This window comes from Talpa europaea, assembly GCF_964194135.1.
Source record: "Talpa europaea genome assembly, chromosome: 9".
NCBI classification, from domain to species: domain Eukaryota; kingdom Metazoa; phylum Chordata; class Mammalia; order Eulipotyphla; family Talpidae; genus Talpa; species Talpa europaea.
In genome coordinates this window covers 79,272,604-79,286,215 of record NC_140076.1, presented here as the reverse complement: position 1 = coordinate 79,286,215, position 13,612 = coordinate 79,272,604, and positions in this window count along the sequence as shown.

Below are 13,612 nucleotides of genomic sequence, written 5' to 3'. Positions count from 1 at the left end.
TTCAAAGAACATGTAGTGTCACATGACACATTTCAAGTAAGAGAAAACGCACCCTGCAAAGGTTGTGTCATCCAAACCCCAGAGGGAATCCATGGACACCAGGACACTCTAGGCATGGATACCCCATTTTCACTCCAGAGCTAGTTCATTGTCCTTAGCTGATATGAAATCACAGGTAAAGAAGAAAGTGGACTTGGGTAGGACCATAAGCCAAAAAACTCCACTAAGTTTTGTGTCTGTGGCACAGCCCGGCCTCTGGCAGCTGAGGTGCCCAGTTCGGGGAGGGATTTGGGGTGAAATGACTCTTGCTTAAAGCTTGTTTAATTTCAACAGTGAAGTAGAGAAGGTTGTTCATTTTACCTCCTTCATACCTCATCACAGCATGAGCTAAGCAGAGGAGTGGGGAGTGGACTAACAAGGAAGTGAGGAAGAGGGAGCAACAGAGAAGGGTGAGAGCAAAGTAACGCCATCCCAAGGTCAGACCTTGATCTTGTCCAAGGTTAGACTCAACTGGAGACAGAAACCCTGGAGAAACAGAGAGCAGCCTCCTTCCTCAGCACAATGAGCAAAAAGTGCCTACATCATCCTCCAAAGTCACTGAAGAGGGAGAATCAGGGTGGAATGACTTCTTCTGTCCTCAGTCCCACGGCAGGCATTTCTAGTGGAATGTGGATTGCTCTGATGTCTGCTGGAAATCTACACACGCACGCACACACACACAAACACACACACACATCCCTTTCAGGGGGAGTGGGCTTTTAAGTACCAATGGAGAACTGTCCTCCCCACTCATTGACCATGGTCTTTCACTGCCCAATACACACCATGCTGCAACTTCTAATTGTTTTCTTGTCTTCTTTTTTTGGACTAGCTATGGAGCACTCACCAGGCAACTGCTTCTCTATCAAAGTTATCTCCGATTCTGTACTAATCTTAGGATGTGGTCCCCCCACTTCAGGGGGAAGGCTGAGGAAAAATGGAAGCAGTTGGTTTGCTAATTTCACATCGGTGACAACACAAGGCTCAATAGTGCTCTTGCTCCACGTCACCACTCTGGGCTATGCTAATGCTGGGCCTGCTGGACGCCCTCCCTGAACTGGGCACCTCTGTTGCCAGAGGCCAGGCTGTGCCATAGACCGGGAGCAGATGGGTCCCCACAGGCAGAGAGGGTCTCGTACAGGCCCCAAGAGTATCCTTACTTGGTGGCTGCTGCCAGTGCTGGGTGTTTTTGAGGCAGATAGCAAGAGAAAGATGGGTAGATTTCTGCTGTCATCTGACTCCAACCAACCCTATTAACAGACCCCAGGTGCCCTCACCCAATGCCTGATAACAGACCTCAGCAAGATCTGATGTAGTCAAAAGCCAGAACCTCATGAAGAACAAGATACACAAGGCATCCTGAGGAAGTGCTCCTTGGGGATCCCACTCGAGACCCCCCTTCCCTGCAGAAGCTGTTTCTTCCTCTCTAATGAACCTCTGACTTCTTTCGCACTACCTGGACTCCTGCTGACACTTACCTATGCCTGTGGTAGCACCTCCCACTCTTTGGAAGTTGAGCTTCCAAGAACTCCTTCAGGCAGGTTTGTCACCCTTCCCCAGTTTCATTCTCCTTTCACTACAGGGCAGAGATGTGCCAGGAAGTCTGATGGGAAGGTCGTCAGAGGGCCAGGTGGGGTATGGTGGTCCTGTTGAGAAGGTACCACAGTGAAAGGAAACAAAATTAAAAAGTGATTCCTATTTCCTATTTTCTCTTCAACCAAGAAAACATGTCCTATCATCAATAGTAATAATGCAAGATCCCCTGCCTGCTCTCCTATGTGCCCAAGCTCTGCCCCACCCCCAGCCAGCAGAAGCACCCCAACTCTGTGCAGCGTGCTGGGTAACAGCAGGAATACACCCCAAATTACAAGTGACTTCTCTGAATACTCTTCCCTAATCTGGCCCCAGGTGGCTGGAACAGCTTCCCTTCCACCAGACACTCCACTTTTGTCCATGACATGGAATATAAAGAGCCCTGGAAGAGGTTACTGCTTCTACCCAAACGCAAGATCAGCCATGAAACCTCCACAACTAATCCAACCAGCTTCTCCTGTCTACACCAGACAGCAGAGATGACAAAAGCCACCTGTTCGCTGGGCTCTCCTTGAAGCCTCGACAGACATGTGCCTCTCAAGCTACCACCCCCTGCAGGGGCCAAAACCAAGCTTCCCTCCTGCCACTGCACCTGCTACTCCCAGTGCTGGGGGTCGCCCCCATCATGTCTCCCTCTGGACATGGAAGAAAAATCATATAAAGGAAAGAAAATATTAACTGTTCTTCAGTTTCATAAATAAAAGTGGCACTCCCCTAAATGACATTAAAAGTCACATGAGAAGCCACCCACCTCTCCTCCAAGTCACAGAGAAGTTAGGAAGCCCCCTCATCCCCTCCCTTGCCCTCCACCTGCCCCACCCCAGCTCACATTGCTGGTTAGAGCCCCCCAGGTGACACCGGTGCGGCAGCCCCTCTCCAGCACTGTTGGAACCATGGCCCAGACTCTGCTTCAGTGAGGAATCTCAAATTTTGTTCAGTTCATGCCCAAACTCCAGTGGGCCTGGGGAATGGCAGCAGTCAGAGGAAACAGAGTGAGGGCCTGTCCAAGAATGTTACAGGGCAACCCTGATATAAAAAGGATTGCCTGACTGTGGGTCTCACCCGCGCGCTTAAAAGGGACTTATTAATACTCAACCGCGGGCACACACAAGAGGTTAATAAAAGGTTTATTTACAAAAGAAATGGAAAACGAAGAAATGAATAACTCAGGGAGAAAAAAAGGGAGGTAAATTCATGAATGTGTCCTACCCATTCCTCTGACCTGGAATCCCAATGGCACTCTGAGAGCTGGTGAAGAGCCAAGAGCCTTGAGGCCAAGAGAGTGACCCCGGGCCACGTGTCTGGTTTATACCAAACCTGGCTGCTTAACTCCGCCCTCAGGTCCAAGCAACCCTCCCTTCGGTGATGATGGGATTTGTCATTCCCAGTGTCTTGATGGCTTTGTTCTGGAGTGGGGGTGGAGTCCACAAAGCCTGCATGGAATTAACTCAGGACATCCTTTCCCCCTAACAAGAACACAGGACACACAGGGCCTTAAGAAGACACTCCTTCCTCAGAGGGACCCCTCCCCCACTTTCCAAACCCAACTGACCACTTCCTGAACACGCTCTACCCTCAGACCTCAGTCTTCCCCAGGAAGACATGCCAGGGAGAGGCTGAGCCACATTAATGATGAAGCTCCTGAACAATCAAGAAGCCATGGGGCCACAGGAGCCTGAAGAGAGCAGAGAGTGAACATTGCCCTTGAATTGTGTCTCCAGGATTATGCCACGCTTTGGCTACAATAAAATGAATGGAAGAGATTCAAAAGAGCATGAGGCCCCACAGTATCCAAGATAAGAGATGCATTTGTAGTTGAAAGACCAGACTTCACCCCTACCTGGGACATTTTGGGTTTCATTCTAATACAGGCAATGGAAATTCTAATCTAGGAATGACTAAGAGAAAAGATACACTAGAATTTCAAACCTCCTCCTTAAGCACTGTGGAGTAGGTGCCAGCACCAGTAATGCTTATGAAACAGCTGTTTCTTTCCACATTTTTAGAGAAATGCAAATATAAGGCACAAAACTTTGTAGAAGATACAAGTGAAAATAACAGCCATCAAAATTAGTTCATGTTTGAGGTGGGCGAAACCTTACAGAAGGTTGAGTAATGGTTCTCAAAGTTCCCATATCCCAATCCTTGGATTACATGTTACCTTACATGGTAAATTAATCCCAAGTGAAGGATCTTGAGGTGGGAGATTCTTCTGAATGTGTAAGGCCCAACATATTCATGAGAATCCTTCTGGGAGGGAAACAGGAGTTGTAGGAGAGGATGTAATGATGGAAACTGGAAGTTGGAGCCATGTGAACAAGGGGCGGGGGTTGAAGAACACAGGCCACCTCCAGAAATTAGAAAAGGCAGGAGACAGAATTTCCTTCGAGGCCTGCAGAAGAACTCAGCCCTGTCAACACTTTGATCTTAGACTTCTGACCTCCAGAACTGTAAGAGAATAAAACTGCGTTGCTGTAAACCTCTAAGTTTGTCGTGGACTGTTACAGCAAATAGGAAATTAAAAGAGGAGGACGTTAGGGGGCAAAACTGGGCAGGCTAAGAGGGCATCAAAGACTTTTAGTCCATCACTCTGGACCCCCTGGACTAGGCCAGATACAAGCTAGAGATGATACTCATGACAATCAACAGTGAAATATTCAGAAAATTTGACAAGCTGGTTGTTAAGCCATCGGTGATACAGGTGTTCAGTAAGCGGGGCCCTTGGGTTCCTCTGAGAATGATTTTGCCGAGTCCCCATTTTGTGGCACACAACAATTTTATTGAGGAAAAAGATGTTTACATAGACACAAACAGGCAAAGCCTGCATTTATAAAGGGACAGTTTTCTTAGGAAAAAAAAGACACCTGCATAGACACAGGCAAGCGATGTTAGAGCAAGATCTGTGTTTTGCCAGAGCAAGGGGTGTTATTACGTATTACTCTTTTGTGGAATTGTAGCCGGAAGACCAGAGTTCAAGCCATCTGTCACCACCAAATGCCAATAAGTAAAGACAGGATCTGAATCTTTAAGGTGCATTTTAATCAGCTGGCAATATGGAAGACGGGAAGGGGGGTGGGGGGGTTAACACCCTAAAGAAACTTAACATTTCATTTCCAGCTGCCTTTTTATAGTGAGTTGCACAAAGACAGTTCAGCAGTAAGCAGGTCTTCATTGCTGCCAGGCACTTGTACCATCCAGTGCAGAGCTCATTATCACCCTCCTGGACATCCGGCCTCAGGTTCATCCCACTGTGCCAAATCTGGTCTTCAGATAACGCTGGCTCCCCATACTCCTCCAGATGTGCCCTTCAGTTGGACAATGAACTCAGAGCAGACAGGCCATAAACATTAAGTGTGTGCAGGATACCAGCTTAGTGCCTTAGCCCCTCCCTAGTCCCCTTTAAATTAATTTGTGGAATTTATTGCTTTGAGGTTAGGTTGGGTTGGTTTTCTGTAACACAGAATCCTTTCTGACCCCACCTCTGGCTAATAATCCTTTCTGCCTCCACCTCTGGTTTTTTGACCTTGTGAAAACTTCCATACTAAATTTTTCTACCCTAAGCGTCATCAGCAGCATGAAATTGACCATGGTGGAAGGATTTACACCCTGGAAGGCAGCAAATGCTGCATAAAATCAGAACCTCCTCACTCTTCCCAGCAGGTTTCTCAGACACCATTGGTTAAATCCAGGGGTTGGGGTGAAGGGCTGAGAAATTCACAAAAATGTGAAATCCTGTGTAAAGGGCCAAGTGGCAGGGAATGACAGGTGGATTCCGTCTACAACTCAGAGGAACCAAATCCTACCAACAAGTGAGCTTGTAAGGGGACCCCAGGCTCCAGAAAATGACACAGGAGCCACACTTTGATTGCAGCCTCATTAGCCCCTGGGCAGGGACCCAGCTAAGCTGAGTCCAGACCCTTATACACCAAAACTATGAGATAATAAAAGTGTGTTGTTAAGCTGCTACATTTGTATGATTTGTTATGCAGATATAAAAAAAACAATTACACTCTATAAATAGTTTCTTGCCATCCCAAATATTCTCTTCCCCAGGTTAACCTCCCCAGTCCTTTTTATTTTCACGTGACCCAATATCCCAGTTCTGTCTGTCAACTGGAATTAACTCTTAATGGTACCTAGACGAAGAGTTTATTAGGTTATAAAATTGAGGATTCTAACCTGGGAAGCAGTCTGACAGATTTTACTCTGCTACACAGCTTGAATTTAGTTTATATAGGTAGGAACAGTATTGAGAATGTAGTTATTCTTGACAGGGATCTTCTAGTTCTAAGTTGTTCCAACTAAAGATATGCTGATGCTAGAAGAAGACAATGCAGGATTTAATCTCTGCTTTCTAAAGAATGCTCTGCAGAGATGCAAAGACTTGGTGCCCATTGTTAAATTTTCTTTATCTGGCTTCCATCAGGAGGGCTGAAGAGATGGGTTTTCCCTTCAGTCATCAGATTCCTGCTTAGATTACAGATAGACTCTGTTCTGACTTTAGTCTATGTAGACAGCTTTATTCTCCTGCCTGCTGGAGGTGGAGGGGGAGGCGTGTCCCAGAAAATCATACATGTTCACATGCGCCATATTCATCTCTATCATCTTAAGTCATTCTAGAATGATCAAGTCCCTCTTACAGTCATGTGTCACCTAATGACATTACATCCGACTAGTGACAGACTGCATATATGATGGTCCCAATAGGCTTCACCAAATAACGTAGGTGTGTTGTAGGCTGTGACATTTAGACCACTCAACAGTGAAATTACCTAGCAACACATTTTTTCAGAATGCACCCAAACATTAAGCAATGCAGGATGTACTACAAGGAGTCCTGCAAAAAAGGAAAGTGGATATGTCACCTGGTCCTATGGGTTGCACTTCAAGGCAAGACTGGTATTTTATGAAACTTTGGAAAATCTGGCCTTTGCTTTCGCCAAAGGCTGCTGCATATGGGTGTTCCCTGGGGGCACCTGGGGCCTCCAACCATGTTGAAAGGACTGAGGAGAATAGGCAGGAAGTATCAGTGGGAGCTGGGGGACTCTGAAAAGAAAACAGAGGAGCAAGCCCCTGAGGCATGCACTCTGCCAGGCCCCCATGCCAATGGTCCAGACTTGAAGACTTGGAGAGACCCAGGCTGTGGACACTCTATTCTTGGCCTCTGAAGAAAGATGCTTCCAGCAGTCCATCTCCAAAAAGAAGCTGAGGAGCTTTGCAGGTGACCAGGCAGCTGAATCTTCGTTCAATATTATTGCTATTGTCCTCTGGGGAGAGTGAGAGTGAAAGTATGAGAGTGCACAAAAGCCCCGAGGGGAGGACCTCACTGAGTTGTTGTGTGGGCCAAAGGCTCAAACTGAGCCTACTGCCTCTTGCTACTGTGTCGGGGACCAGCCTTCGGCAAAATGTTGTGTCAGGGGTTTCTGAAAGGATGAGACGGCCTCGGTGACTTGTTAAGTGACTGAAACTTAGGGGCTGAGGGGAAGGTGATGAGGTAGAATGAGGAGACACTGACACTTGGTGAGGTGTTAGTATTTTTTGTCGAGAGACTCAGTAGGCCTTTATTTTTTAGTAAGTAGAAAAAAAAATATATTGTTATGTGTAAAGTAGAAACAATTAGTGTATTTTATTTTTATGGACTACTGGCTCCTATAGGTCCCAGTTAGACGGTAGCCTTTAAGGTTAATAGATAAAAAACTAAACCTAATACCAAAATTTATTATTTTAGCTAGACAATTATTTAAGACAGTGGATAGCTGCCAGTACATTTTTATTAGCTAAAGCCTAAGCATTAAAAGACTATTTTATTTACATGACCTTTAGTCGGAGACCAGTTGTTGTTTAGCTATTAGAATTTTTTTTATTTATAAATTTTTTAATATAATTTTATTTTAAGACTTTTTTAAGAAACTTTTAAATAAAAGGAACTTTTAAAAAAGTAAAAGAAGGACTTATTACAATAGTTGTGTTGGTTTGCTTGTTAGATATGTACAATAAATTATTTTTTATTGTTAAGTGGGCCAAATTGTTTAATAATTAATATTTAAACAGGTAATTTTCCATGCCAATTGCTTGCAGTTTACTGATACATATAATTTATTGCCTAATGTACTTTTTTGATAAATTTTTTTCTTTTTATGACCAAGAACAAAAAATGAAGGAATGTTAGATCTTCAGCCCCACGGTGTGGGGCACAAAAAATCTTCAGCCCCACGGTGTGAGGCTCTTTAGCTTCGGCCCCACAGTGTGAGGCCCTTTACCTTTGCTGCTTGCCAGTGTCTTATCTGGATGGGGCATCAAGGCCTCCTGCAGCATCTCCCCCTTTTTTGTTTTTGGCCATTATTTGTATAATTTGCAACTCAACATGTGTCTGATTGATAGTATGGAAAAGCAATTTGGTAAACAATGGGAAGAGTATTAAAATAATTATGGTGACAAGCAAAATAATACCTAAGGTAATAAATGATGGGAAACACGTGGCCTTAGTGGTATAACGTTGTAAGGAAGCCAGGAAAGAAGCGGCAACTTTTGCAGGGGTAAAGGAGGGCACGTAAGCTAAACTAATTGTCTTAATATTTTTTTGTAGAGCAGTAAGGTACAGGGAAACATTTGTGTTATTTCAAACACCTAGTAAATGATTTTTTACATTATTTCAAGAAACAGAAGAAGAGTTATAAACATGTGGAGTGACACAAATTTACAACAGAACTAATAATAGCAATAAGTGCCATAATACCCAGTATAAACGCCGCTACAAATCTTTTGCAGCAACGCAGACCCTGTCCCACAAGCTGAAGAGCATACAGTCTAATGTCATTATACCATGGCTGTTGTAAGCTTAAGGAGGTTGATGTAAGATAACAAAAGTAGCTTTAGACAATGAGCCAACAGAGGTAATACAGTTGGTGAGAATGCAACCAGTACAATTAACATGAAAAGCATGGTGATGACAAGTAATGGTTAACTGTCTGGGGCCCTTAACAAGGAGGGCATAAGGGGGACCCACACAAGCCCGTACGGTGGAAGCATTAACAGAATGTCCAGGTCGGCAAAAAAGCACAGGTGAATTGGCGGCAAGGAGGTGAAACAAGTCCGGGTATGCACGGGAACCATTTGAAGTGTTGACGATGTAGGCGGGAGTAATTCATCCAGCTGAATACCACCGGGTAACAGGTTCCAGAGGTGGAATGAGGTGATTCGACCAGTTGTAGATGAGAGTGTCCTACAGGAGAAACCTATAGTCCTTGGGGACATTAGTGGCGGATGTACCTGCTCCAGGCACTGAAAAATCATAAACAGAAAGATTAGTCTGGTAAGGCTGGTAGCGAAGTCCTGCAGAGGGAAACGTACAAAATGTTAAATCTTCAGCCCCACGGTGTGGGGCACAAAAAATCTTCAGCCCCACGGTGTGAGGCTCTTTAGCTTCGGCCCCACGGTGTAAGGCCCTTTACCTTCGCTACTTGCCAGTGTCTTATCTGACTGGGGCATCAAGGCCTCCTACACCACTACTGCCTCTGTTTCTGTCTGTTCTATCGTCCAGTGCTGTTCTTCCCAACATTTGGACCGTTGCTGTGGGCTGCTGCTTCATTGTTTCATCAGCCCAGTCTATGAGCCCCTCCGGCTGGGCTGCCACCGTGAATTGGGTCCCGCCAACTTGCTGCTGTCACACCTCCAGGTGGATTTCTGGTATCTTTGGCTTGGTGCTTCCTGCGATTGTGGTGAAGTCCAGTGGGAGCATGGTAATCACTGAGGGTGAAGGAAGGTGCGAGCAGAAGAGTGCTCCCCTCCCTCTGGATGCTTGCTTTTGTCCTCCTTGTGGACATCGTGAGCTGTTGGCCTACAATGAAGGACTCCTGTTTCCAGCAGGGTTCCCAAAGAACTGACAAAGACGTCGGATCACAGCAACAACAAAGCAAAGTTCCCTACCAATGTCTCCCCAGGTGACAGAGTCCAGCCCGCCCTTCCCAGGCCCATGATAAGCCCCAGGCAGGGCTCCTAGAGCCAGTCAACTTGCCCACTGAAGCAGATGTGACACCCTCTGAAGCCGCCACCCATATGGTGGTGAGGCCCCTTCCCAAACCCCCACCCTAGCACCCTTCAACGCCACAACATTCCTTCTCATGGGAATTTCCCCTCTTCTAACTCTCAAGAGCTCTGAGGATAAAACCTTTATAGGCCACTGGTTTCTACAGGTGGTTAACTGACTTCCTAGACCCTTCCCAGGAAAGTACCCTCAGGGTCTTCCTTGGAGCCAGAGCTGTGCTTCCTGCCCTTTCTTGTCCTCTGATCAGACCCAGCTAGCCTTCCAGTTGCTTCAGTCCAGACCACACTGCCCCCTGGTGATAGACAAAAGCATTAGGCAAACAGAGTTGTCTGCCTCCTCAACATTTATTAAAAATAGGAAGAACAATTGGAGGTCAAGAAAATAGGAAGAACAATTGGAGGTGCTTTACAAATTGTAAAGCACAATTGGCTCAGAGTGGACGAGAACTATCTTAAATTATCTGTGCCCTCCCCCTGGATTTCCTGACTTTGCAGTCCCATATTCAGCAAAGAAAATGAGCTCTAGGTCTTATTACATGCTTGGAGATTGGAAATTTTTCCTCTACACACTGGGCCCACAGAAGACACTCCCAAGGATATTTAGGGGTTTTCTCTTCATCTAAGCTCTCTCCTTTAGGACATTTGTCCCGGTGAGGTCCAAGTTTATTCCCCATTTTGGGAAGCTAGAGGTGGTATAGTCATAAGAGCCCACAGGAAACAGAAGCTGGATGAAAAGTCTTATGCTAACTGGGATCCACCCCATGGTCACAAGGATGGTTCAACAACCACACATCAATCAATGTAATTCGCCACATCAACAAATGGAAAAATAAAACCCATATGATCACATCAATAAATGCAGAGAAAGCACTTGATAAGATTCAGCATACATTGATGATTAAGAATGCTTTTAAAAATGGAACTAGAAGGAACAAAATAAAGGCCATAAATAACTCATCCAAGCTAGCATCATACTCAGTGGTGAAAAACTGAAAGCTTTTCCTCTAATATCAGGTATAAGACAAGGATGTCCACTCTCACCACTATTATTTAACATAGTATTGGGAATCCTAGCTAGAGCAATTAGGCTAGAGAAATATATAAAAGGGAAAGGAAAATATATAAAAGGAAAAAATATATATAATTGGGAAAGAAGTAACATTATTATTTAAAGATGGCATGATAATGTATATAGAAAACCATAAAAGCTACATTAAAAAAAACTGTTAGAAACAATATATCAGTACAGTAAAGTGACAGGCTACAAAATCAATATACATTCCAATATGGAAACAGCAAACCAGAAAAAAAGAAAGAAATCAATCCCATTTACTATTTCATCAAAAAGAAGTATGTAGAAATAAACAAAGGATCTAAAGGACTTATACAATGAAAACTATAAGACATTACTGGAAGAAAGAGAAAGCACAGAGAAATGAAAAGATAGTACCTGATAATGAACTGGAAGAATTAACATTGTTAAAGTGACCATCTCACCCAAAGCAATATACAAATATACAGATACAGATTTAATGCAATTCCTACCAAAGGTCCAATGGCACTGTCAAAGAAATAGAACAAATATTACTGAAATTTATATGAAACCACAAAAGACACTGAATAGTCAAAGCAATGACCAAAAAAAAGAGGAAGAATGGAGGTATTACACTCCCACTCCCAGACTTCAGATTACATTACAAAGCAATAGTAATCAAAACAGTATATTATAGGAATTTTAAAAAAAACACAAAACAATGGAATAGAATTGAAAACCCAGAAATAAACTCACACTTTTCTGGACAGTTAATGAGTTCTTTATATATCTTAGATCTTGCCCCCTTGTCAGACAAAGAAACCAGGAGTACACAGCCTTGAGCAAATGGTGCTGGGAAAACTAGATCATCATCTCACAACCTGCATGAAAATCAACTCAAAATAGATCAAAGACCTGAAACTATAAAATACATAGTAGAAAATAAAGGCAAAACACTCCATGACATTGGCTTCAAGAATGCTTTTGGGAACTCTACTCCTACGGCAAGGAAAACAAAAGCAAAGATAAAAAATGAAGCTACAGCATATTAAAAAGCTTGTGCAGTGTGAAACAATCATTAAAAGGAAAAATCTCCTATTGAGTTAGAAAATATATTTGCACATCTTATATCTGACAAGGGATATTATCTAAGCTATAAAAATAACTCATACAACTCAACAAAAGAAAATAACCCAATCAAAAAATGGGCAGAAGAGCTAAACAGACCCTTCTCCAAAGACACATATAGATGACCAATAGACATATGAAAAAATGTTTCTCTTCAAGGAAATGCAAATCAAAACCACAATGAGATAACATCTCACACCCGTGAAAGTGGTCACAGGTTAAAAAGACCAGAAACAATAAGCGTTGATTGGAAAGAGTGTGTGGGGGAAAAGAATTCCTCTTACACTGTTGGTGGAAAACACTCCTTTGGAAAACAGTATATAGTTTCTCAGAATATTTAAAATAGATCTACCATATGATCCAGCAATTCTACTCCTAGGTTTCCATCTAAAAAATGCAAAAACACTAACTCAGAGGGATAAGTGAGCACCTGTGTTCCTTGTAGAAGTATCTACGATAGCAAAGTTATGGAAACAACCTAAGTGCTTATGAAAGATGAGTGGATTAACAAGATGGGGATGGAACCGGAGGAGATTATGCTAAACAGAAAAATCAGGTCAAAAGGAGAAAGATCTGTACCAGATTATTTCACTCATATATGAAGCATAAAAAGTAATACAAAGGGGTCTCCCCTGGTGGCGCAGCGGTTGAGTGCTGGGCTGCGAAGCTGCCTGCAGCCTCTGCAGTGCCAGTTCAATCCCCACCCCGCCGGCGAGGGTCCCACATGGTGCGACAGACCTCTCCTGCTATGCCCACTGCTCCCCTCAGCAGTGTATTTCGTCAGTCTGCCTGTTCTGTTCCCCGCTCTGGCTCTGGTGAATTCTCTCCTGAGCTTCTGACTGTACCCAGTGCTTGTATAAATAAATAAATAAATCTTTAAAAAAAAAAAAAAAAGGAATACAAAGGTGGGCCTCCCTGGTGGCGCAGGGGTTAAGACGCAACCATGAAGCTATCTGTAGCCACCGCAGCACAGGTTCAATCCTTGGCCAGGGAGCTACCCACATGGCCCAGCAGACCTCTCCTGTCTCACCCACTGCTCCCCTCAGCAGTGTACTTCAATCAGTCTGCCTGTTCTGTTCCCCACTCTGTCTCTGGTGAATCTTCTCACCCTCCACACTTCTGGCCTGTACCTCAGTTCTTGTATGCATAAATAAATAAATCTTTAAAAAAAAAAGAAAAGAAAAACAATACAAAGGAACAGTCAAAAGAAATCCTAAAATCTGACTGTAGAACTGAGGCTTCTAGAGAGGAAGTGTGGGCTGGGAGTCTAGGAGGGAGGGTCCCGATGGACTTTGGTGGAGGATTATGGGTGCTTTGGTGGTGGGTGTGGTGTAATAACATGTGTGAATAGACATGGACTTAGGTCTCTAAATCAGATACAGTGTTGTAAACCAATATTTCCTCAATAAAAAAATACCCCCAAAATAAACACAGGGATTGGGGCTGAATCCTTTAAAGAATCAAGTTACCCACTATAGAATAGGTCAGCTTCAAGCAACTGCTATGCCCTGAAAACTCCTAAGTCAGCATTTTACTGAGTTATAGGGTCTCTATTCAACACGTGCAGCTCGGATAATGACACCAGGTATTGAGAAAGAAGTTTTATTTGTGAACTGATTGACATGGAATTAGGAGATATACTCAACTCTATCTCCCCGATTAGGGAAGGAATTCAAGTTATGTAGGTTTTGAGGACTAGGGTTGAGAACTTGAGAACAAAGGAGTTAAATTTTATTGGCTGAGAAGCAGATTAGGGGTAAAGAAATGCGAACTTGA